We start from the raw sequence: 6270 nt of genomic DNA, 5'->3' as shown, positions 1-6270 counted from the left end.
GATTACTTCTCCATCTTTGGTATCAAGACACCAAAAAGAGAAGAAGTGAAGGAACATGGTGATGACTCAGTTGTGGGGTGCATGTGTGTCAGGATCAAACTCCTCTTCAAACTCCCACTGCCACACCTCTGGCTCACTCACTTGGCCTTCAGATCTAGTGTCAGAATGTGGAGAGTTGAGATGCTTTTGGATCTCCTTCAACCTCTGAGTGTTTTTCTTTCTTGCATTCCTTTCCTTGACAACAATGTTGTGGTTAGAGGAACAAATAGTGAAGATCTTCTTTAAGAATTTGGTTGGGGAGGAGGACGTATGCTGACTTGAAGCTCTAGCGCGACCCCGAGAAGAGCTAGGAATGTCACGCTGTCGGGATCCGCCAGCCTGCCTGACTGGTACCTCCTTGCTCCCCCTCACCTCCAAACTCATAGAGTGGCTGATCCAGGCAAAGACCAAGCTTGGTGTGTTTGACTTCCTTGACAAAGGTAGTTCCTGTGACAGTCTCAATCATAAGCATGATGTAGGGAGAGTAGCCCAGACACTTTCTGTGAGTGATAGAGGTATTGCAGATTTTATCCCAAATGAGCATAGGCACAATAAAGGGATCTAGGATCCTCATCCGGCGAGTATAGGAGTTGATGTGGCTAGCATCACCATCCTTGGGAGTAATGGTCTTCCTCAACATCCTGTTGAGATAGAAAAAGGTAGGCTTGAGTCCTTTTACTGCCCCCAAGTCTGGATTGCCTCCAAGGATATACGTGCGGGACATCATGTCATCATTAAGAACATCTTCGTTGTGTACTTTGTTGTAGATTTCTAACGGGTACTTCTCAAAACCAAGGAGAACCATGAAGTCATTGTAGGTGATATTGTATCACCTTCCCTGTGTCATCCAAAACATGGTGTTTCCCTCAGTTCCTCCAAAGTACATTGTGGCATAGAACTAAGCTATGATTTCCTCACACCCATCATGCTCAAGTTCCATGATCTCTAAGAGGTACATACGCCTGCAGATGTTGATGATCTCATTGACCACGGGAACATCCAGCCGGCGCAGACCGTCCCAGTCTATCCACTGCATGGGGACAGTCTTGTGCTGCTTTACCATGATCACTGTCTCATAGAAATCCTACTGAAACTTGGTCCAGAAGCAACTATCTGAAGCAGACACCTTATCGCATCTGGCCCTAGCCCTCACAAGATCTTCCACCTTTTTGTTCCAATTGGTCACACTACCTCTATTGCCAACTGGCCTGTGAACATACAGAGGACTAACTACGTCCCTAGTACGAAAGTCCTGCCTTGTTGGATCAAAGCGGCTTGCTAGCACTTTGGTTGTGGCCCTTCTTTCTAGCAGTTTTCCTCTTAGGTTGACTCTCTCTATTTGAGGAACCCGCTCATGGTCGCTGTGAGACCAATCACTGTTAGTGGCATTCTCTGAGGAGGAGGTGGGAGTGTGAACCCTTTTTGCCTTTTGACTGCTGGTAAACTTCTTTGTGGGAGCCATGATCCTCACACAAATAAGAACAAGAAAATAAGGATTAGATGACTCTAGAAATGCAAAGCATGGGATGGTGCTCGGGGTTGAATCTTCTTTGAAACTTCCGAAGTAGCCGTCGGAACTTCTAATGACCGGAAGTTCCAATCAGCCCTTCGGAACTTCCGAAGGAGTTCAAACCCGATCCCCAAAACCCAAGATTTGCATGATTCAACCATGAAAATTGTGAATAAATCTTAGAAAAATACTCTATAACCACGAATCTATAGTTATACCAAGCATATTCCAAAGGCATTGTCCCAAGGCATGTAGTTCTGAGGAAGAATAAAAAAGAAACCGAAGAAATCAAAGTACCTTGAGACGATAAACTAAATCAAAGTATCTTGAGACGATGAACTTGGTTAGAACTTGGAGGAGATCGTCTCTTAGAGGCTTCGAATCCCTCTCCACACCACGTGCACTAGTGGAGAATGTAATATCTATAACATTTCTTTATCGTCATGGAAGATACAAAATTCATCATTAATAAACTTCTATGACAAATTTATGACAAAATCCGTTTTGCTGTAGAAGTCGCGTCATAGAACTTCTTATTCTACGATGATCCTTATTCATCTTAGAATTTACTTCGCAATGTCATAGAATTGCTTTACAGCTGTCCAATGACTGCCAAGTGCGAGTGATATGGCAAGCCACATGGAAAACATGTGGCACAATACGACAGATCTACATGCTTGTGTATGATTAAGCCACGTGACACTGTGTGTTTCTATCCTATTCTGCCATGTGGACCCAAAGAGATCTGACACGTGGACACAAAATTTTGTGATACATAGATAATTATAGTTGCGACACGTGGAAAAACATTGTTCTGACACATGAATTTTTTCATCACAGATGGGCTGCATTTTTATAGGTGGGCCATATGTGATCCAGCAAAAAAAATCATTCAAATCACAACACCACATAACAATTTCTGATTCAAAAAAATATCACTCAGTTACTCTTTTTTTACAACATGTCTGGCAAGCAAATATGTATTATCTAGACCCAAATTCTCTGAACACATGATTGTTCTCTAGCATTCAAAAGAGATGTATATGTAGTCCGCATAAATCTAACTGCTGCAACAACCAAAAACTTCTCCCTCCGTCAAGTCAAGGCAAGGATTTTCTCCATTGCATTGTTCATTAGAAAGTGGCACCTACAAGATTATATGATGCCCATTTAGCAAGTGCACAAAAACCAGAACAGAAGTACTGTGAAGCTTATTTGCATGGGATATTACTTAATTTTGTAGGGATGATGAACTATGCAAAAGCGTAGTAGTTCACAAACATTTAACAAAATTTCAGGCTTAGTGCGATTCATTTCAGTCTTAGTTTCATTTTCCCCAGTTCTCATAACATCATAGCTGAGAAAAACAATGTATTTTTTTACGTGAGGAATGCAAACAGCATATTGATTTTCACATCTACTTCAAAGGAATTACAATTTACATGTCCAGACATTGGTGAAAGAATCCATCAAAATATGAAGAATTTCAAGAAATTGTTAGTGCATTGCCTCCCCGAAGCCAGTTACCATTCCTTTGACCTGACATTAAGTGACCAAAAACTCACTTTAGTAGGATAGTTATGATTGAATATGGTTCGGTTTCAGCCAGGTTGTTTCCAATGCTAGGTAAAATCAACAGCCCTAGTTGTGTCCAGCAGTGAACAATGTGCATGATCCGATAGTAAACCATGACAGATAGAATGATGTCTGTTAGCCCAATAGCCCATCCTAGTTACATATAAGGGGTGCTTTTAAGGACAGGTATATCTTTTACAAGGTTTTAGGATAAGTGTATTTAGATATAAGTTTGCTGTATACCGTAAGATTATTGTCTTTAGAAAACCCTGCTATATGTCTATATATACAGGAGGTGTGCAATTCAGAGCAAAGTACTTTGTTTCACATTTTCCCTAATTGTTTCATAATTTTCAGTCAGTAATATTACTATAATTTACAAGGTGGAGTAAAAGCAAAGTTTGCTAAATACCAAAATGTCTAAAAGCTATTACATCAAATGAAATTATCATAGTCTACGCAATATCAAACAGAACCTTATCAGAAGTCCAAGAAGAGAATTCCCTTCTTGTTGGAGAATATATGACCTCAGTAGGTTGGGGTCCTGATTAAGAAAATGTATGAGGATATCTATCATGTATTTGCCAAATAAAATGCAGGTATTGGTTAGAACGAATCAAACTGCATAACGGCAATTTAAAAACTGTTTGGTAAGTACCCAGCCGAAACAATCTTTCTATCTTGACTCTGCAAGACATCAGAAATGATATCAAATACGCCTTCACCTGAAAGATCCCTGAAGAAAGTAGGTGTTAATTCAAAAGTTCAGCTACAAAAATACATGGCAAAATGGAGAGCTCAAATTTATTTAACTAAGGAAAATAAAACAACAATAGCTTTGGCCTCAGATTAGTTTGGTGGAATGGATAGATCACAAGCATTCTAGCTATCACATGGAATGACCATATTGTTTAGCTAATGTGAGTAAAATAAGCCCTATGTACCTAATTACAAGATATCCTTTAGCAAATTTGAGGCTAAATGATAGTGAGACAAAGCATAGGGCTGCCAGATAGTTCAGCAGCATAGGCATAAATATAACTTAAGCACTTGAAAGCAGCTTAGATTAGGCATGGCAAATTACAGAGCGGGTTAAGCATAGCCATAGTAAAAGCAAAAATGCTGATCGGCAATAGTATAGACATAGCAAAAATGTAGATGTGTATAGGCAGTAGTCATGCATAAGCATAGATAAATTGTTGCAGGAGTGTAGACATACCAAAACACTAAGATTAAGCATAGAAAATATAAAAATTGCATAATCCATCGTTCCGATGGCAGAGATGGAGGACGGTGCTGCCAGCATCACGGGCGGGAGGGGGGAGGAAGCCGTCGTCGTCACCACCGCTCTGATCTGGCCGCCCAAAGTCGCCGAGCTGCACCCACCCAGGACCTGCAAGGCGTGGGCGGAGACCGCTGGCGGGAGGGGGGGGGGGTGAGGGGGCAGGAACCGTCGTTGCTGCCGCCGAGCCGCCCCTCGCCCAGGTCCACGAGGCGCCGACGGCGACGCACCGCTCCCACGCCCGGCGGTGGCGGAGACGGAGGTGCGAGCAGCGGGGGCGCACGCCGCTCCCACGCCCGACGGCGCTGAAGACAGACCAGCTGTGGAGTGGAGAGGAGAGGAGAGGAGAGAAGAGAAGAGGGGAGAGGGCGGCTGTGGAGGGGAGAGGAGTGGAGAGGTGGTTTTTATATCTTGGTAGGGTTTGGGTTGCAATCAGAGCCATTGGATTGTTGATCAACGGTCAAATAGTTGGACCATTTGTGCTGAAATAGGCCTTGTTTCTTTCTACGTCTTTTTAAAGGCTTGTATATTCTTTTTTATTTTATTGTATTATTGTGAACTAACACCCAATAATAATTTTCTTATATATACCAATACATTTTTCATATGTAATAGATTATGTATAAGTTGTCTCGTACAAGTTTCAAGAATTTTCAAACTAAATTACTATTTTCTATATATTAAATAAATTTCTATATGGTTATCAAAATTAATTCAAAATTGAACTACATGTGCATCTAATAAGATACCAAAAATTTCACAAAAATTATATCCGGGCTCACATGTTCAATTGTATCTCATGTGCAGTTGAAACATGAAAAATGAAATTGTCTTGTAGGGATAATTTAAATTTCTATCTCTAAACTAGCACATAATAATTACAATAATATCTATATTTGGTCAGAAAATTCTAAAAATTGACATAACAACATATTTTTGGTTAATAATCTTGCCATAAAAAACTTAAATGTTTTTAATAAAGTGAGACCATACATTGTTCATAAATTGACAAATTTCTCACATAGCTTTCTATAACTTGAGACAAATGCATCCATTTATAAACAATATATGGTCTCACTTCATTAAAATCATTTAAGTTTTTTATTGCAAGCTTATGGACCAAAAATATGTTCTCATGCCAATTTTCAAAATTTTTTGGCCAAATATAGATATTATTGTAATTATTATGTGCTACTATGGAGATAGAAATTTAAATCGTCATTACAATACAATTTAATTTTTCATCTTTTAACTGTACATGGGCTACAATTGAACATGTGAGCCTAGATATATTTTTTTTGAATTTTTTGGTATATTATTCGATGCACGCGTAATTCAATTTTGAATTAATTTAGATAATCATGAAAAAATTGAATTAACATATAGAAAGTAGAAACCAGCTCCAAAATTCTTCAAATTTTTATGGGATGACTTATATGTAGCGTATTACATATGAAAAATATATTTATGTATATAATATAATTTTTTTTGTGTTACTTCGCAATGGTGGAATAAAATAAAAAAGAAAACAAGCTATATAATAAAGATAGTATGTTTAAACTTGTATGCACCTCAAATTTGGACACAATCTTATGTTTAACTTGATATAATAGAGAATATGAACAGAAATTAGCAATTATTATGCAGCAACTTGTTTATTTGTGTTATCCATTTAGACGGAATAAAACAAACTATATGATAAAGATCCAAGAAATAACAATTAATATAAAATAATGCAATAAATGAAAGATCGAGACTTTAGAAAAAAATAGAAAAAAGAACCATCAAATTTGGAGTTATTACGAGTGACAAATACCAATTACAAATTTTAATTGTAGATTAAAAGGAGAAAGTTGACTCATGC

The 6270-nt window shown here is 38.6% G+C and overlaps 1 long non-coding RNA gene across 2 annotated transcripts; it reads right to left on the bottom strand.

Moving 5' to 3' along the window:
* Positions 1-2376: 2376 nt before the first annotated feature.
* LOC102707142 lies at positions 2377-4774 on the bottom strand. 2 transcript variants are annotated; one of them, XR_001550788.2, is made up of 4 exons: positions 4344-4774; positions 3783-3860; positions 3601-3668; positions 2377-2696 (listed from the first exon to the last, which is right to left on the bottom strand). It is a non-coding gene; the product is annotated as an uncharacterized LOC102707142 (long non-coding RNA). The 2 variants fall into 2 exon arrangements; XR_423734.3 differs by lacking the exon at positions 4344-4774 and having other exon boundaries at positions 3783-4334.
* Between the last annotated feature and the right edge of the window lie 1496 nt (positions 4775-6270).

The sequence above is a fragment of the Oryza brachyantha genome, chromosome 8 (assembly GCF_000231095.2).
Source record: "Oryza brachyantha chromosome 8, ObraRS2, whole genome shotgun sequence".
NCBI lineage: Eukaryota > Viridiplantae > Streptophyta > Magnoliopsida > Poales > Poaceae > Oryza > Oryza brachyantha.
This window is presented reverse-complemented; position numbering and strand designations above follow the sequence as displayed.